Source organism: Hibiscus syriacus, unplaced genomic scaffold (genome assembly GCF_006381635.1).
Source record: "Hibiscus syriacus cultivar Baekdansim isolate YM2019G1 unplaced genomic scaffold, ASM638163v2 tig00111832_pilon, whole genome shotgun sequence".
Taxonomy (NCBI): Eukaryota; Viridiplantae; Streptophyta; class Magnoliopsida; order Malvales; family Malvaceae; genus Hibiscus; species Hibiscus syriacus.
This window is the reverse complement of record NW_024063190.1, coordinates 567,011-588,145: the sequence shown is the minus strand read 5'-3', so window position 1 is coordinate 588,145 and position 21,135 is coordinate 567,011. Positions and strand designations below refer to the sequence as shown.

Sequence of the window (21,135 nt, the reverse complement as noted above, 5' to 3'; positions counted from 1 at the left end):
TGATAAAAAGAAACACCCACGGGCAAATGCTCACACACCCCACTTGAATGAATGAAATAGTAAATGGAAATAAAAGCTGGGTTTCGTACACAAACTTCCCTCTCTTTCTTTAGCTGTTTTTTCAAAAGAAAAAAGTTTGTGGAGGGTAAAAGGTGTTTGCGTGTGGTTGTTGATGAGGGTTTTAAGGACTAATACACACACCTCAAAGGCTGCAATTATTTTATTTTGAGTAAAATGTGTTGTTCAGTGGAGATTGTCTTTTCGCTTTTCTCGTAGTGGAAAATGTCTCTTTGTGTTCTCATTGTTGATCTCTCCCGCTCTAGATAAAGTAATCCCAAATGGCTTTGCCCTAATATTATGATATTAATGAATAAATTAAACACCCTTTGTATCAATCATTTATGTATAATGCCATTTCTTCTTGTAAAGGACAGCCATCGTTTGACATTAGTCATATAAAGAGAAAAGGAAAGTTAGTGCTCTCTTTTATCATCATGAATAAAGATGGTAAATGAGTACAATTTCGTGGATTATACATTGTATTCGTTCTAATTAGAGTATGGATGGGTATAACTTTAGTGGATAGTGGGCGGATATGAATTTAAAAAGTGGTACCCGTCACGAGTAGTGGGTGGGTGATGGGTTTGAGACCTTACCCGTCCCGCATCCGCATCTGCCCGTCCACTAAATACCATTAAATTTTGAAATATTATAAATTTAAGTATAATTTTAGGGTTTGTGTCAAAGAATAAAAATATTATGTGTTTGATATTTATGTTTCTATACTTTAATTATGTCTTTTATTATGGTGTTTTATGTACTTTAAGATGTATGTTAACACTTAACTCATACAATCATTGGTTTATTTTATTATGTTTCTTAATAGACGTGTTTATTTTTATGTTTGTTGCTTATGTATTACTTAAGGTTGCTGTCAGACGGGTCTAGCCGGGTACGTCTCTAGTTGGATAGTGGGTGTGGAGATGGATTTGAGAATGTACCCACGTAGGCGGGTGTAGATTTGAAAAAATTTACCCATCATGAGTGGGAAACGGATGGTATATTTGAAAATATTAGGTGGGTATGGGGATGAGGAAGAGATTATCCGCATCCGACCCGCCCGTAATTCAATAGGTAAAGCACTTTTTTTTTGTGTATAAATGTACAAATGGACCATGGTACGACCTAAGCCGCTTCCAAATCTTTTTTCAACAAATTAATATATTAAATTAATCTCCCAAAATAAGTTTTAAATTTTTTTCCGGAATAGAAATGTAACTAGAATTAATAATAATTTCAATAAATAAAAAATTAATTCTCATTGTTAAAAAAATCTTATTGTCGGACGGAATCAACTTTCTAAAACAAGATCAGTAACCAATGTGATTTTCACTGTAATTTATGTTAAACATATTTATCTATTTTGAGATTTAAACAAATTCGTTGAGACGACAAGATAAATCTCGAAACAAATTTATTTACTATCTCGATTTTATCATAATTTTCAAATCATCTCGGATTAAAGGAAGGTAGAAGAATGAGTTTAAACCTATCTTAATATTGTTATATAATAATAAAAATTCGAGACAAAATCAAACTCTTTTTGATTGATCTATCGATCGTTTAGACCTATGGCACACAGTTTTCTTAAGACAAAATTTCGACCACTCTTTGGTGCTCGAGATCCGTGATGGTTTGATTAATCTATCCATCGAAAACGAATTGAGGCCTATCGCACATTATTTCCTTAAGACAAATTTTCAATCGCTTCTTATTGCTCGAGATATTTGATCGTCCATCTCTCAAAATGCAACAAATAAATAATCAATCACAAAACTATTCTTTACCTTTGTCTACTGGAAAAAGAGGGAAACAAAAGATATATTTAACCTAACATGTTAACACAATATTTATACAAAAGATATATATTTAACCTAACATGTTAACACAATATTTATAGGGATTCTTAAAAGAGATTTAAACAAAATATGTATCTTTTAATATTCAAATTTAAATAGATAACAATAACTTTTTTATTTGAAATATTCAAAAGATATGGATAACTTTTAATATTCAAACTTAAATAGATATTATTTTAATTTGAAATATTTGAAAGGATAGAATTATATTTTAATATTCAAAGTTAAATAGATAATAAATATTTTTTAATTTGAGATATTTAAAAGAATAATTATCCTACTAATATTTAAATTAAAGAGATAAATACCTTTAAATTTAAAATATTCAAAAGGGATATTAATTTAATTATTAAATTTATCAATGAATTTCACTCTTTTTTCCAACACTCCCACCATCCATATTTACTAGATAAAAATGAACTCAAATAATTCACGATTTATCTCACGTCATTTACAATGCTAGTTACTATTCAGAAGGATTCAAAGATTTTAATTAATAAAAATTATTAGTAATTAAAATGAATATTTGTTAATTATTATTGAAAACGTTAAATAATAATTTAGTTATCAATATTAAGAGGGATTGGCAAATGGTTTATGAGCATGTAAAACTTAGTTTTATAAACTTTTTAGTGGTTACCTCTATACTTTTACATTGATCAAATGTAAATAAAATATCCTAAATAAAATGTATGTAAATTTAATACAGTAATTGGTCCTTTGACATTTAAAATGTCAAGAACTTTCACTATATAATAAACCCATAAAAATGAAGTCATCGGTTGTTCCCACGATAGAATAATACCATATGTACAAGTATACATGCGTATGTATCTTACCACTACATGATCAAAATGAAAAAGAAAAGTTGTTGAATTTCTGTAAAACAGAGTGGAGCAAGATGTGAGAATATCATGCAGGCATGCATGCATGTATGCATGCATACATACATACAAGTTGAGTCAAAGTCTTTAACATTTCCAACTTCACTACGTAAGTTGTTGAGTTGGACCCGTGATGGTAATGTTTGTGAATCAAGAGTTCCATCTATCCAAATTAGAATTTGTTTCTTCAAACACTGTATTAAATATTTTTAAAACTCTTTTTATTTTCTTAAAACTTATCAAATTTATTTGATAATTATATATTTAAATAAGACTTATATATTGTTTTTTTTTGGGTAAAAACAGTTCTTAAGCTTTTATTGGGCCATAACGTTTATATTAGTATTTATAATAGCGACCAATGAATTTCACAGGCTGAATAAATGCCCAAAGCAGGGAAGATGTATTGGTGGATATCATTTGTTTTTGGGGTTAAATTATAGTTTTGGTCCTTTAAAATGTTCAAATTAGTAATTTAGTGTACATACTTTGATTAACCTATTTTGATTTTTTTATAATGTGATTAATTAGCTTGGATAACCATAAACGCGAAGTGACCTAAAGTTTCATCTTGGTCGGTGGGTGTTTGCATGATCCAACTAAACAAGAGTTAATGAAGTTCTTTTGTCTAATGAACAACCAACAACAATTTACATAGGAACACAATGCACAACGCAGTTCAAGTCTGAATCATCAGCTCTGGTATTAGCTTCATTCGAAAGTAGAGTTCTTCAACCAAAAATTGCGGTTTCGCTTTTGCTTCCATCTTCCCATCCTCTCTGTACGAACTCTTCTCTCCCTCCTCCTCCTCCACTCAGGTTACATCCGACACTGACTCACTAATCTCCTTAACCAAGTCAACGATAACTCCGTCAATGCCCATTAGATGATGCATGTACACAACCTCCGGGACGTTATTACAAAACAATGCATGGATGAGGCAGATGTAATTCCAATGCTTAGAAACGAGAAAAAATGTTTTGAGAATTGTATAACATACTTCAATTGACCATAGGTTACGAGGGAGAGCTTTGATTCTTGCAACTGCTCCGGGATTTCTGAACACAGCTCTGGCTTCGGATATGATCCCTTGCAAGCCATTACCGACGCAGAGCTTAATAGCCTCGCCAACGAATTCCGTCGCACGTCGGTGTAAATTTCAGTTCCTCCATTGGTGAGGAAATACACCTGTTCACAGAAAGGTTAATGGCTTTCAGAAGAACATAACATCCACACGCAGATACTGAAGAAAGAAGCCTCAATTACCGGATATGCGCTCTGCAATTTTCTAATCAACCGGGCGGCATCCGGTTGAAAGCTCGAGAACATGACTGCTCTTCCCTCTGCATTCTCAAACACCACCTGCTTATGAAATTTAGAAGCCTATTTCGTTAGTTAAATGATCATAATACAACTAGTCAAATCCGAAACAACCATATTACCTTCAAGATAGCTTTTAGTATACGTGAGTTGTTCTTCTGTATAATCAACAAGATCGTCGAACTTCAATTCGACATTAAAGCCTAGTGATCGATCGACATTCTGGAAAGCTTCTTCGAGTGTTCTCAGAGGAGCATCTTGATCAACCTTCCACCCGAAGATGCTTCCGTTTTTTAGTTTCCTGAAAATCGGTTTTCCCTCCTGAATTGCAAAATAGTTCATCAAAAGACAAAAGGACTGTTAACGTAAAACTGTCATCCTACATCATAATACAGCCCCAAGAGAAAGATCAAAGATTATTACAGTTCCAGAGAGTTTCTGAGGTCCATATGAGAGAAATCCAGTCAAAGTAAGTTCTGTAACCCTGTTCTCAACAATGGCACCCTGAAATTGACACCCAAAAATGCTTAGTAATTTATATTTTTCTTATATTTCCTATTGATAATATGTTTTCGCTATAACATAAAATCCTACATCGGTCAACGTCTATCGTCCTGCTTAATAACATAACCGATGTAGACTGAAAGAAAAAGTGAAAAGATAGCTAACCTTTTCTTCATGGTGGATGAAGTTGTCATGGTAAATGACTGGGTAGTCATCTTTCGTCACCTACAACAAATATTTTTTTTGTTTTGGTTTTTTGTTTACAAGATCCGTCCAAAAGGTTCTTCGTTCATCCATATTGAACAAAAAGGAAAAAGAAAAAGAAAAACACTAGGGAAGGGAATTCAAAGAAAAACAAAGGTAAACCGGTCAGTGCTCCCAAAATCATAAAAAGCAGAGGATTATGAATTCTCTTTGATTTTAGCCTCACCTGAACGTCAAATTCAAAGAGAGAAGAGAATTCTCTTTGATGGATTTCATACTGGGATCAGACGATTGCAACATGTTCATTCCGTCCCCCCTGTGGCCCATCACCAGAAACTTGGGAATCTTGCATTTGCGTTCTTCTTCATCATTAACACCTATGCGTACAAACCCCGTTAAAAACAAGATTTTTCAAAACTTAAAAAAAAAGGGTCGGCTGGAAACTGAAATTTCACAACACCACCTGCCCGGAAACGAGATGAGCAGAGTGCTGAAGCGGCATTCTCCGGGACTTGATCGAGATTACATCACAAACATGAACCGCCTTGAGAACCGCCATGGCCTTGGATTGGCTAAGATTCGTAATTGAAGAAAGGATCAGACGAGGATAGAAAGAGACATCGGAACTGTTTCTGTTTCACAAGATGACATGAAGAACAGCGATGGGACGAGGGGAATTTAAAACCCATCTGAGAAACATCACGATATCTGGAGAATATTCGTCCTTTTTCTCTTATTTGTATATCTTTGAGGAAGAGCTCTAGATAATTTAAAAGCGGAATATTCCCGTTGCTTGAGGACAGGTGTAGAATCACGGTCGTTTACGTTTGTCCCTTGTATTTTTCAATTTGTACAATTGATTTCTTCTGTTCTATTTTTGGTCATCAGTTAGAACATTACTTAAATTTAGATTCAATTGTTTATATGTAAAAATTTGAACAAGAATTTTCTGCCCCTTTACCATGCCCTTAATTGTATAGGGCATAGACCCCAACCCGACGAATTTTGATCCAATTTGATCAATCGGATTGAGTTTCTTTTTAAAAAAAATTTTGGGTTCGGGTCGGGTCAGATTGAGTTTTTTAAAGGTGGTGTTCGGGTCGGGTTGGATTCGGGTTTAGGGTGAAAAATATTAGACCCGACCCGATTTTTTTACCTTATATATTTATGAATAATTACAATAAAATCTCTCTTTATATTATTTTTTCCAATTAAATCGCTATTTTTATTGAATAAAAATAATATTTTTTTAATTTTGGGTCGGATCAGGTTCCGATTTTATCTCAACAAATCGGGTCGGGTTGGATTCGGGTTTAGGGTGAAAAATACCAGACCCGACCCGATTTTTTTACCTTATATATTTATGAATAATTACAATAAAATCTCTCTTTATATTATTTTTTTCTAATTAAATCACTATTTTTATTGAATAAAAATAATTTTTTACTATTATTTTAGGTCGGGTCGGATCGGGTTCCAATTTTATCTCAAAAAAAGGTTCAAATTTGGGTCGGATGGAGTGAATGGTGTATAATTTTTAGATCGGGTCGGGTTGGCCGAAACCTGACCCTTTCTCATCCCTAATTGTACCCACCTATCATCTTAAATGTGTTTTTCCCCTTTTTACCAACATGTTATTTTAATAGCAATGAAAACGTTAAATTTAGTTAAAAACACAGCCCTAAGAAAATAAACAAAGTAAAAATTATAAGAGATTTGAAATCTAAGATGGATCGATGGAACGGGTAAAGGTAATTGTCCCTCTGAAAATTCGAAATTATTATATATTTTAATTTGTTTCTATATATTTTTTTATTAAAACTCTGTTTTCACCGCTTTCAAATTTAAAAATTCAAATTTACAATATAAAGTCGTACGTGTGTCCCTATCAAAATCTCTACTTTTTACTTTTCACCTCAGGCGCTTCTACTCTTGCTGTCTTCCTTCAAATCCCCCAGTTTGATAACCAAACCAGTGGAAGATGCTTCAATGTTCTCCCCGACACAGTCTTCCATTTCCAGGGCGTGCCACCGTTGAGAGCTGTACACATGACGGAACCTTTAGGGGTGTTTGGTTCAAGGATTGTGAGATTCTCATGGGATGGAAATTCACATTCTCATGTTTGATTGGCCGAGAATCTCATTCCCGGTAATGTTTTATTATCAATAGTAGATTTTTTGGAGTATATTATCGGAAATGTCATTACCTCCCTTCCCTTAGGTATTGTAACATTACCGGCGTTTTAGACTAAAATGTCCTTAAATTTTTATTTTTTTTCAAAAATATATTTCTTCTGTCATTGAATAATAAAAATTCTACGAAGGTTAAATTACAAATTTATCCTTAAATTATTTTAGATTTACAAAAAAAAATCTATAATTAAAATTTTATATGAAGTTCAGGGGTTAATATTTTTTACCCATTCATTAAACATTTTTTATATTTTTAATTTTGTAAAAAAATTATATAAATATTATGAATTTAATTTTTTAAAGAAAATATATAAATATTTTACAATTTGTAATATTATATAAATATATAATAAGGATAATTTGGTCAAATATACATTCCAATAATATTTTATTCCTTTAACCAAACACGGTAATCTTACATTCCTGCTAAACCAACCAATCACAAAATACAACATTCCCAGTAATCCTATTCTCTGGTAATCTTTTATTCCCACTGATAATCTTACATTCCGTGAATCAAACGCGATAGATAAGATCCGGCCTATCATGATTTTATGTATTTTATTCAAGTCTCCAACAATCCAAGGGAATCATCGTGTTGAAGTATGGAAAGCATAAGTTGCTGAGCTCATCTGCTGACGTGGCCGAGTCTGTTAACTATTTCTTTAGGGTTTGTTATGCCAGTCTGTATTCTCTTAGCAAGTGAATGAGCAACCCGGTTTGTCTCCCTATTAGTGTGTTGAACCGACATTTTCTTTAACGTTGATGATGTCTTAAATAAATTTTTCATACAAAATTATTTTAATAAAGGCGAAATCCATGGATCCTTTGTTGACAGGGGCAACGTGGATCAAATTTAGATTCTTTGAACTGACTAAGTCTAATGGCAGATCATATACATGTCGACAGGGCTGTCTGCCTTTCGATTTCCCTGGATAGCCATTACCAATCGAATTAGAGTTGATTTCTTTAAATTAATCAAAATTGATGGATTATATTTTATATTTTATAATTTATATTTTATTTAAAATATTTTGAATCTAATTGTTCAAGTTTTTTTTATATTTAATTGTAAATATTTATAATGATTTATATTACCTGATTATAATTTAAATGATTTTTTTATAACCATATATGGTATACATATATTTTTTTTTCATTTTTTTCACGTGTGATATTAGGCATATTATGCAGAATTGAAAAACTCGACTTGATCTGAAAATTAATATACTTATTAAAAATTTCTAGTTATTTAAATCTTATTTTATAACTCAAATTTATTTTTAAAAAAATTAATTGAATTAAATTTATAAAACTATAATTCGAATCGAACAAAATTTCGAGTCAAATCAAATTGTATCCATCCCTATTCATAACAATCATAGGTTTGCATTATCAGTTCTAATATGCTTTTTTTTAGCAAAAGAAATACTATAAACTACGCTAGTCTACATTTCTCCTTCTAGACTATGGCTTCCACGTCCTCTGGGGCTTGTTGAAATTCATGCAGGCCACGAGACTGATTCCATGCAAGTTTGGCGAGGGAATCTGCTAGTTTATTACTTTCCCTTGATATATGTATAGCTCTCACGTCCCAATCCTTCTCGAGCATATGATGTATATATTGGACAATGGTTAGGTTCCTGCTATTATATGTCCTTTCTCATATTAGTCTGATGGCTTCCTTGTTGTCCGTTTCGAGCTATACTTGTCTCTGGCCAAGTTTCCAAGCCATATGAAGTCCCTCGAAGATGCCCTAGAGTTCGGCTTCCAACACCGAGCAAATGCCATTTTTTTTTGCGTCCTAGTACCCAGTTCCCTATATCATCTCTTATTACGCCTCCACATGTTTCCCCTGAGGAGCTCTTCCGTTTACCATCTTTGTTAAGTTTTATCCAAGGGGCACATGGTGTTTTCCATTTCTCTTCTCTCTTTCCTTGAGTTTGAACATTCTACGTGGTTTTAAGGTTCCTGGAGTTCAAAAATTCTCTAGTCAGTCTTATTCCCTTTTTAAAGGTTGATTCCTTTTCGCATCTCTCTTGGTAAAAAATGGTTTTGTTCATTCTGTCCCATAATACCCACACGGTGGTTCCAAATAAAGTTGGCCAATGTCCAATATCTTCATTTGTTTCCCTTAATTTCTCCAGATTCTCCATGAGTCAGGTCTTAACATGGCAACTCATAAACTCACGTTTGTCATGTGGCAGCATTCTCTTCCAAATTTGGAATGCCGGAGGACAGTATCTAAGGATGTGAACAATGTTTTCTGTCTGCTCCAGATATTTGGCAATTGGCACCTAGCGTCGATGGCCATATGACGTCTGGCCTTTTCGGTATTCGTGAGTAGCCTGTCATTGGCCAGCCACAACCACACCTTGATTCTAGGGAAGTTTTGATACTTTGCTAGAATCTCTTGGGCTCTGTCTGACTGTTCAGTTAGAACTAAGGGCAAGGTTGTATGATGAATTTACTGAGAACGAACGATTCTCTGTGCCTTTCCAACCAACAAAATCTTCGATTACTGGGTCGAGCGAGTGAGGTTTTGCCTCAAGGGCTAGGATAGCTTTATTTGGGAGTATGTTCCTAATTTTCTCCTAGCTCCATTCGTTGTTTTCATTGATGAGGTCTTTTACTTTGCAAGGAGTTTTAATAATGATGTTCGGTTGGAGATAATGAATCCGAAGGGGACCTAAGCCCTTAATCCAATTATCCTCCCAAAATTTAATATGTTCACCGCTCCCCAGGTTCCATACTACATTTTCTCGAAAGGTTAGCCATACTTTGCATAGGCCTTGCATAGGCCTTTCCATATATGCGAGTCATTTTTTGTAAGGTAGGGATTCGGGAATGATCTCTTTAATTTTGTACTTGCCCTATAGAATTTTAACCCACATTTGATCATTCTTAGTAACAAAATGACAGGCCAGTTTCATGATGAAAGCCATATTTTGGTAGTTAAGTTGCTTCATGCCCATCTCGCATTCCTTGGGAGTTTTGCACAGGGTCTTCCAGTTAACTAGGTGGGTACCACCTCGTTCTTTAGTTTGACCCCAAATAGAATTTCTCATCAGCTTTTCCAGGTCACTACAAGTTCCTTTCGGCAACATCGTAGATTGTATTGTGTAATAGGGAATTGTTGAGAGTACAGACTTGGCTAAAGTGAGCCTACCTACAAGGGATAAGGACTTAGCCTTCCAACCTGTCAAGCGGTTTCTTACATTCTGTACTATTGGATGGTACGTTTTCTTCGTGACTCTTTTATGCAAAGCGAGACCCCGAGGTATTTGCTGAGATCGCTAACTTCCTTGAAGCTTAGACTTGTGATGATGATGGTTTTGGTATCCTTAGGAACATTCACAGAAAAGAAGATGTTGATCTTTGAAACACTCACTTTGTGCCCATAGTTGGTTCAAAAATTATGTATAACCTTCCTCATTACTTTTAATTGAGAAACATTGGCTTCCGCAATGAGAAAGATGTCACCAGCACAAATTAGGTGAGATATTCCAGGTCCAGATTTGGTGAGCTTTATTGGCTTCCAAGCTCCATTGTTGATTTCTTCAGTTATTGCTTGGCCAAATATCTCCATACAAAGCACGAACAAGTATGGGGATAGTGGATCGCCTTACCTAATGTCTCTTGACGGTCCGAAAATCTCTGTGAGAGATCTATTTTAGACAATTTGAGTGGGCACTGAACTAACAATGTTCATAATTATATTCCGTAGGGGGTCAGGAATGCCAACATCTTTAAGCGTGTCGTCAATAAAAGACCATTCAAGGCGATCATACGCTTTCTCTAAATTGATTTTGATTGCCATCAAACCCTTCATTCTTTTTTTTTTGTTGCATTGAGTGGATGACTCCCTGTGCTATTACGATATTGTCAGTGATTGCTCGACCAGGGAAAAAATTGGTTTGGTTACTGGAGATGAGGTCGAGAAGTAGGGGTTTAATTCAATTGACAATGACCTTTGTAACAATTTTATAGATGACTGAACACAGGCTTATTGGTCAGAATTACGAAATTTTTGCAGGGTTTTCTACCTTCGGGATCAACACTAATAAAGTTCTATTAATGGTTTCATCCATAGGCTCGCCTTTTAGAATTTTATTGACTAGTTCGCAAACACTTTCCCCCACTCGGTCCCAATTTTTCTTGTAAAACATGGCATGGATGTCATCTGCTCTGGGAGCCTTGAGGGAGCCCATACTGAAGACCGCTTCTTTTATTTATAGTTCCTCTACGGGAGCTTCCAATGTTGTGAGCTGGCTTGCCTGGATTTTTGGAAACTGGTTCCTCGGGGTTGAAATTTGGTCGTCTCCAATAGAGCTTGTGAAGAGCTTTTTAAAAATTTGAATAGCGTGTGATTTCAAAGCCTCATGGTATGTACAAATATCTCCATCAGTGACTTCTAATACAAATATAGTATTTTCTCTTTGTTTAACAATTGCACTTTTGTGGAAATAACTAGTGTTCTTCTCGCCATATAGTAACCATTTACTTCTTGCTCTTTGGAACCAGAGAATTTCCTCTTGTCTGAGTGTTTCTTCCAGACCAACTTTTAATTCTTTTTCTAAACGGACTAAGAAATCTGAGTGTTTTCTTTGTAGAGCATTATCAGTCCCTCTTAGTCTAGCTTGGAGCTATTTTCTCCTCTTGTTAATGCTACCAAAAGTTTTACTATTCCATTTGGTGACCTCTTCCTTGAACTTTTCCGAGTTTGTGTTCATTTCGAGATTTGTTACCCAATGTTTGTTCAACAGTTCCTCAAAGTTTGGGTGGTTGACCCATTTTGCCAGTGTCCAAAAGGTATTTCATTAACCCCCGATTCTTTGGTCGATTGAATTAGTAGTGGACTATGGTCAGAGTCAATGCGATCCAGATGGATTTCTCTAGTGGCTAGGAGTCAGTTGCTCCATTCCTCGTTTATGAAAGCTCGATCAAGATGTTTTGAAAGATTCCCCCTCATCCAGGTGAATTTTTGACCAACATAGTTTAGTTCTAGGAGGTAGTTGTCGAAAACAAAGTTGTTGAAAATACTGCTGCTCCCTCTGTTCTGTTCGCTACCCCCATGTATATCATCATTCTTGAGAATGCAGTTAAAATCTCCACCAATAATCCATGCTTCATTATTTCCTGGATTCAAGCTCGAAAGTTGGTCCCAAAGTTGTTTCCTTATGGTGATGTTGGGGCTCGCATAGATGGTAGTGAAGAAATTCCACCTAGTAGCACTCTTTAATTTTCCATGAATATATTGATTGGATATCTGGAGGATTTCAATTTTGGATGAGTTATTCCAGAGAAGACAAATCCCCCCACTATAACCTTGTGCTTCTACGCGAAAAGAATTCTCATAACCAAGAGACCCAACAATCTTATCTGTTTTGGTGGCACTCATTCTGGTTTCGAAGAGAGCTACCAACTCAGGTTTATTAGTCTTGATCAAATCTCTAAAATATCTTTGAAAAAATTGGGTGCCCAACACCCTATGTATTCCAAAGTAGGATATTCATCATATAAATAGGGGTTGTTAGAGAGGGGTTCCCTTAGTGCTTTCCTCATTATTCATCGATATATCTTCCAATCTCAGGTTTGGCTGTAGGTTTTCCTCGGTTATTTCTTTTGGAATTGCTGGGTTGCCACTACCTTCCGTAGCATCTCCTAATATCACGTTACTTTGAGCGAAAAGAATTTGTACCCATTCGGTTAAAAGTGGAGTGCTAGGGGTTTTATGATCACCTTGTTTTGATGTTTTGAAAGTTTTGCGGTGGTTAGTTTTTGGTTTGATTTGTTTCTTGTGAGGGTCACTTCTTTTTGTTCTTTCCAAAATAGATATAGCTTTGTGAGTACCGGTTTGCAAACATGGGTTATGTTAAGATATTTGTGCTCCATTGCTAGCTATTATATAAATATTATCAGTAGCTTGTGTCGCAGCCAAATCATTCATTTCGTCAATGGTACCCGAGGTCACTGGGACTTTCACAAGTGTAGCATCAATGGTCTTATTTTCCGTGCCCTTGTATTTGGTATTCCTTGGAGCATTATGGGTATCGGCTTGCTTCCCTTTCCTCTGCTGGTTCCAATGTATGTCCTTTCATTTCACTGCTTCTTTGTTTTCCTTAGTTTCAGTTCTAGTAACGGGGTTCGGATATGCCTTACTATTGTTTCCGGTAACTTGATGGTTGATGTTTTCTTTCTCATCCTAGTTGTTTAAGATTTCAAATCTTGATTTTTAACTTATATGTTCTTTTTCCTTGGTGTTTTGGGTATTCTCTTTCCTTTGTTTGCTTGGTTTGCCTGTCACAAACATCCATGGTCCGAATAGGTTTCCATCCACATAATCTCTTCCTTGTCCCTTGTTGCTCTGTAGGGTTATCGCTGGGATTGTCTGGGGTTGGTCCTTTTCTTTATTATCACCACAACCCTCTTTAGAGTGCCCATATTTTCCAAAAGTGAAACAAATTTGATGGAGACCCCATATTCAATTTTTTTGGATGAAACCATTTATCTTAAGGCATGGTAGGAGATGCTTGTTTAGGTTAACTAAAACACCAAGTCTCGCAAACCTGCCTCGTTCTCCAACATTGGTGTTTAGTCTATTCTTATTACTTTACCAAATAGGTTGGCGATTGACCAGAATAAACTTTTCGTATAGTACCTGTACGGTAAGCCTGGGAGATGAACCCAGACTATCACTTTCAAGTGGTGTTGTTCAGTTGTAGAGAATTCCCTACTCCATAGTTTGACTGTTAGGTAGCTCTCGTAGATCATCCATGGGCTTTCAGTAAGAACTCTCACGTATTCTTCTTCTTGGTCGAACTTGTTCAGATAATAATTGTTATCAAGGTCAACAATGTTTGGTCACCCATGGGTTTCCACATTGTGTAGGTTCTATTAAGAAAAGCCTTATACCCAATCCTTCTCCCTAAAAGTCTGACTATAACCGTTTACTCCATGTTCTTATCAATTATGTTATGTATCCGGTCTGAGAATTGAATTTCCGGGTAGGGACCACTGCTATCAACACGCACATCACCTTCTTGAAGAGTGATATCTTCCTCAATGTGGACGTCGGCATTTTTTTCCCTTTCTTGTTGATCCCGCCACTGTTGCTGTGTATGTAGGTTTCCTGGTCACGTCTGTGTTATTGTTATTGAATTTTTTTGATGTATCTTGGCTTCCAGTAGAATTTTGCTTGCATGTATTAAGCAAATCATCTTCAATATCTTGGGGTAGTTGCCAATCTCAGAACCTATAGTTTCTCTTTATCTATTCCTTTCTTCCTTGTTGCCTGTTGTTCTTCCATGGTTGTAGACGAGGCAGGTCTTGCAAGGGGGGAGGCAGGTGGTGACTTCCCTCGGCGGGGGAGAGTTCTCCTAGGGTTTCCATTGGTTCGATATTTTTCTTAGGGTTTTTTCTTTACTCAATTAGACTCCATGTGTTTTTGTTATACATATTTACTTTGTAGTAGTAAAGCATCAGTAATTAGTATATCTAATATGCTTTGTTATTATGCCTAATTGATAAGGTATTTCTAGGTCCAGACCAAATCTATCTCTACTCATCCAAATTATTCATATAAAATATATAAAATAATAATAATTTTAAAAATAAAAGAAAGAATATAATTTTATATTTACTATTTATATATTATAATAATTAAATTCATATAAAATATATTTTATTTTTTTAATTTATATTTAGGCTAGATAAATTAGTCTAGACTTACGTAAGAGGGTTCAATCGATCATTTTGGTTAATAGACCAAACCAAATTTTTATAATTAACCGAATCGAACAAAATTCAATTAATCGGTTGGTTAATCGAATTAATCGAAATTTATAAATAATATATTATATATTAAATATTTTATATTTTCAACTAATTCGATTAAAACCGAAGTTTAAACACTCTAATATATAAATAATATATATAATATATTAAATTTTTAATAATTTTGGTTAATTCGTTTAACAGATCGATTTTAAACCGAATCAACCAATAACTGTAGTTTGAAAAAAATCATTAACCGTTAATCGACCGACTTAAAATTAACCGACTGATTAATAGAAAAAACTTCGATTCGATCGGTTAAATCGATTTTAACTGAACTTTAAACAACCCTAGAAGCACGGTTAATCACTTTTAAAGACACTGACACGTCAAATAAAATTAAGTTTTTGTTTGGATTGAAAAAATAGTTTAGGAGCTTAAAGTAAAAAAAAAAAATCCTAATTTAAGGAATTATTTTTGATAAAAGTAGTTCAAATATTTAAAATAATTACATGCAGTAAATGATTACAGATAATAATTTAAAGATTTAATTTGAACTTTATGTACTTAAAATAAAGGGTACGGCTTAAGTATATCTTTAATTTAAGCCTTTATTAAATACCTATATCCTGTTTCGTCTCATGTGGTACTCTTTGACTTGGATCATTGAGCCAGTGATTGATTTCTGTATTTTTTCCCGAGTTCTTTCTCGAATGTCCGAGGCTTCATCTCGTAGATGTTGCAATTTACAGAATCTGTAAAACAAATGAAAACTGGTGTAAAAAAGCTTGGAAGATTCCGGTGGCTTCCACTCAAATGAATGTGAAACCACCTTTGCTCTCCGGAGATAAACAGGTGGCCGGTCCTAAACAAAGAATGACCACACATTTGTGCTTTTCCTCTTGTTTCCCTGAAAAAAAAAATATTAAGAATAGAGATACACAATTATTTGATGATGGAGCTGCAAAGTTGATCAAATCTATAAAGGAACATCTACTATGTTTAAGATAGGAGATGAAATTTAATGGTAGGGAGTAGATTTTTAAAATTTTAGGAGGTATAAATTTATATAATTTTAGAGAGGCAAAAATAAATAATTAATAAACAAATTTAAATAAAATATTTAAAATATATAAGGTAACTTGAGAATCATTCATTCATGCATAATTCACAGCTGGTTGCAATAAGTTAGGGTTATAGGACCCATATTTGTTCCATTACAGAACTTCAGATGTGTTTGAGAAATAATTTGTTGAAAGATCCCAAATATTTGTGAATGTGATCATAGACACGTTCAAACTTGGAGTTGCAGTGGATTGCATTATGATTTGGATTATTTGGTATTTCGAGAAAAATGTGTACAATTTCTTGCAATGATGAAGAATTGATTTTTATATATGTTTGATTGACAACGTATGGCACAAAGGAATTATTAACTAAAAATAAATAATAGATATTTTTAAAATTTATTATGATATTAATTGCGCAGGTATTTACTCCAATTCATCTCTCTCCTCCTAAGAGTTGAAATATGTATTTTAGGTGCTCTTGAGTTGCAATATCTAAAAAGTTATGTTTGATATGTGAATGTGAGTATTGAATTATGTGAAATGTTAATTATTGGGTCATAGAGCACGAACCAACTTACCTTTGTGGTTAAAGGAATCATTGTTGTTCTTAGAGGTTACAGGTTCAAGCACCGACGACTGTAGCAGGGTGTTTGGGAATGCTTCTGGAAGTACTTGGCCCAAAATTCTGTTTGAAACACAAAATCATTCTCAAACAACTTATTTTTAGCCAAAAATTCATGTTTGAAACATGATTATTGACTCAACTCAAACCAAGAAAATGAAAAAAATGATGCTTTTGTGTAAAAAAAACTCGATTGGAGAAGCATTCCCAAATGAAACTGTAATATTGATGAAAAATTAAAAAATATATATTTAAAAAACATTAATTAATTAAAATATTTAAAATAACACAAGAAATAATATATCTTTTTGTAGTCACCATTTTTCATCCACCACCTTACATTATTATTATTATTATTATTATTATTAGAGAAAATAACTTCAGTGACCGAAAATGCCTTATAATATACTATTTTAACCAACTTTGTTTGGATTTGCCAAAATGACCAACAAATTCGCAACCCAGGTTCCAAATTCGCAACGCGAAAGTCAAATTCGCAACGCGATTTTAAGATTCGTAACGCGATAGTCGAAATTCGCAACGCGATACTCCAAAATCGCAATGCATTTGTTTCTTAAGAATTTTCTCTAAAAAGATAGTATCCGCGCGGACGTGTCAAAGACACGTATTACCACGACCACAACCACGACGCGACGGGACGACGGTTGCGGTGCGCGAGAGTCCCCCTTGTTCTCTTTCACTCAACAAGGAAGTGGGAAATCCAAGCCTTAAATACCCATTCCCAATAGTGTTTCCAATACTATGTGGGATTGAGTATTACCAACACTTGTTTCCAATGCTAAGTTGAAACATTTAACATTTAACATTTAACATTCGGAAGTTGGAACACATTTAATCAATGCTTGAGAAGGCAATGTACTTGGCGAAAGTTGGGTTAAGAGAAGATAAAAGAGATGATGTGAAGCAAGAGTAAGCACTTCGTCGTGTTCCCCCGACGATGTCGCCATCACACCATGTAGCCAACACAAAAGACATTTGATTAACCCCAATGTGTTGTGTACATCCTGGCACGTAATAATGGAATAGGATCTTATGTTAAAAACAAATATCACTTAAATATTGCAAAACAAACCAAGTTTTCCCAATTCGATTACAAATATCACTTAATTATCTTGGCCATCGAAAGGATGTCACTTGGTTAAATGTGTTGCAACTTCCAAATGTTAAATGTTTCAACTTAGCATTGGAAACAAGTGTTGGTAATACTCAATCCCACATAGTATTGGAAACACTATTGGGAATGGGTATTTAAGGCTTGGATTTCCCACTTCCTTGTTGAGTGAAAGAGAACAAGGGGGACTCTCGCGCGCCGCCGCCGCCCGTTCCGTCCCGTGGTCGTGGTCGTGGTAATACGTGTCTTCGACACGTCTGCGCGGATACTATCTTTTTAGAGAAAATTCTTAAGAAACAAATGCATTGCGAATTTAAAATTGTGTTGCGATTTTCGACTATCGCGTTGCGAATTTGATAATCGTGTTGCGAATCTGGAAACTGAGTTGAAAAATTGGAGTTCGCGTTACGAATTTGACTTATGTGTTGCGAATTTGACTTTCACGTTGCGAATTTGTAACTTGGGTTGCGAAATTTGAGATCACGTTGCGAATTTGTTGGTCATTTTGGCAAATCCAAAAAAAGTTGGTTAAAATCGTATATTATAAGGCATTTTCGGTCACTGAGGTTATTTTCTCTTATTATTATTATTATTATAAAAATATTATTACAATCCCAAAATACCCAAACTAAACCCAAGCCCATTACCTAACAATACAAATCCGAGCCCAGACCAAACCTAAACATAGGCCCAAACCAAAGCCCAAACCCTAACCTTAACCCTAACACATCCTTATCAACTATCGTCGCTGTCGCCAGAGTTGAGATTCCATTTGTCGACCGAGCTTGTCCCACCTCCAACAGCACCGATCGTCGCCGCCGTCGAGTCTAGCTAAACCAGATCGTCAGAGATCTCAATAAAACCCTAAAAATCTAGGGAATTTAAGGATAAAATCATCATAAACAGTAAATGTCAAGAGCAAGTAGGGATTAGATTTCTTTTTTTATTTTATTTATCCCTCTAATCTCAGGTATAAAAACCCGACGGAAAAGTTGTAAAAGGGCTCTTTTTTTTCCAGAAAAGCAAATAAAAAAAAATTTAAAGGTAATTTTTCTCTCTTCTTGTTTCTAATATAGCATACTTTTTAGAAAAGAAAAAAAAAGAAAAAGAAGGGAGCTAAAGAGTTACCTGAGAAAGGGGAAGTCGAACCGAAGGGTTGGTTTGTCTTTGAGGTCGCCAGAGATGGGGAGATGAACTTTTGAGGTGTTTTTCAGGGTCTTTAGGGTTTTGTTAGGTGATTTAGACCCTAGATTTGAGTTTAGGAGGTCGAAAAAGGATTGGGGACTGTTTTGTGTTCGTTTTAGGAACTTCGGCCACCGTGTGTGGTGGCCAGAGCGGCGATCGAGGCGGCAGCATGATGGGTCGGTGGGTGGTCGATCGAGAGAGAAGTAAAGGAGGGTTTGAGAGAGTTTTCCCCTCAGAAATAGGTTAGAATGAAAAAGAGAAAAAATGTGTTTTATAGAGGAGTTTAGGGATTATTTACATTTAAATTCTCCAAGTTTAGTCATGTTTTTGTATTTTGGTCACCTACAAGGACCAAATATGTTATTTACCCTTTTATATTGCATTCATTTTGTTATTTTCCCTTTTTTACTCATGTTATGTATTGATTGGTATAATTGCATTCATTTTCCCCTAGTTTTAGTGTGTTTTTGCATTCTGGTCACCTATAGTGATTATTTAATTTTATTTCAATTTTGTTGGATTGATTTTATAATTTTCCCATTTTTTGTTTATTAGTGCATTTTAGGCTTATTAAAAAAACAAATAATCATGCTTTAGTCCTTCCAGTTTCAGCGTGTTTTTATATTTAAGTCATTTACCTGTTTTTTTATTTTGTTTGAATTTAGTTATTTAATTTCTGTTTATTTTAATTTGGACCTTGATTATAGTATTTATGCTTTAATTTCATTTTGATCCTCAATTTGTGATTTTTATTACACTCTAGTCCTTATACTTTTTATTGCATATCGCTTTGTATTATAAATTTAAATTTTTTCCTTAAGTTTGCTTTATTTAATTTGTTTTTATTACTTGAATTTGCAAGGTTGGTGTTTTCTTTGCCATTTAATTTAATTAGTTGGTTCATTTCATGTTTAATTTGATCCATTTTTTTTACTTTCATTTAAATTGGATGATTAATTAGTATTTCTAGTTTTTTTTAAAAAATTAATTAGCTTTAGATATTGTCCTTAGATTAGGACGGTCTAATACATAATTTGATTTAGTAATTAGGGTTTCATCTTAGTTTTAATTAGGGAGCAATTCGATTCGAGTTTTCGCATAAAATGCCCGATTACTTGAGTCGATTGTTTGAATCCTTAAATTGTTAATCATTAACTAATTTTAAAGCCTACTTAGTTATCCCTTAATTTTTAATAATTAACTAGGACAATTATTAGAGCTTTGATTTATTGGTTAGCCCTTAAACTTTAGGTATTATAGATTTAGACCTTCTACTTTAGACTTTAGTTTCCTTGCATTTTAGTCCTTAAACTATTAAGTAGAACTTTAAATTAACATGATCAATTTGGATAATTAGAGCCTCCACTTTAGGTTAGATTTCAATCTAGTCCCTTTAATTTATAGAGTAGTCTAAGTTGCCCCTCGCCTAAATGCTCAAGGGACCATCTCGATTATTCGATTTAATAACAAATTAAAATCAAATAAGATTAATATTAGAGCCTACATTTTTAGGTTTATGCGTCTAATTTCTTTAATTTTCATAAAGTTGACACTTTAAGATAGAGAAAGTCTTAATATACTTAATTAGGATTTTTTTAATAATAAATTGTTTGATTGCATCTTATTTTCAAACACAAGGCAATGTTCACTTATTAGGAAGTCAACAATATATCTTCCGCAAGTATACTAAGGGGGTAACTACTGGTGATTCCTGAAATAGGTCGACATCATTTTCAAGACTGCATCATGATTTCTAAAATATCGAGGTAATGTTTGGTTATTGGGCACAATAATTGATCTCTCGCATTCATGCTAGGAGGCGAATGCTATTGGCTTTAATAAACGAGTACTCTTTACAACTTTGCATTTGTAATAATTTTTAAAATTAGATGAAGTTCGAACTCAAAAATTTCAATTTTCAATATAGGGTAATCAACTAGGTACCAATTTTTGGGCGATGTGGGAGTGTTAATCCTTCCTCACGCGTAACTGACTCCCGAACCTATTCTTTAGTTTTCGTAGACCCTAAACTTGATATTTTGATAAAAATAAAATATTTTGTTAAAATCACTCTGTTTTTATGGTGTCTCGATCGCACCATAAAATAATTGGTGGCGACTCCTCACTTTTCAAAATCTTTTCAAAGAAAAACCACTAAGTCGTACAAAGTTTTCTCCCACCCGGGCAAAAAACGGTGTGGACACTTTTTAATGTCATAATATTGTGTCTCTTTATCCCATTCCTTATTTATATAATTGTCATAATTTATTATTGAGATAAATGGGGGAGATCAAGGGATTTTATACTAATCAAATCACATATTTATC

At 34.2% G+C, this 21,135-nt stretch overlaps 1 long non-coding RNA gene and 1 pseudogene across 1 annotated transcript; both read right to left on the bottom strand.

The window, feature by feature from the left end:
* Positions 1 to 3,539: 3,539 nt before the first annotated feature.
* Positions 3,540 to 4,465, bottom strand: LOC120171290 (annotated as a pseudogene).
* A 35-nt stretch (positions 4,466 to 4,500) lies between these two features.
* On the bottom strand, positions 4,501 to 5,407 carry LOC120171322. Its single transcript, XR_005520870.1, has 4 exons — positions 5,295 to 5,407; positions 5,058 to 5,208; positions 4,793 to 4,852; positions 4,501 to 4,627 (listed from the first exon to the last, which is right to left on the bottom strand). It is a non-coding gene; the product is annotated as an uncharacterized LOC120171322 (long non-coding RNA).
* Between the last annotated feature and the right edge of the window lie 15,728 nt (positions 5,408 to 21,135).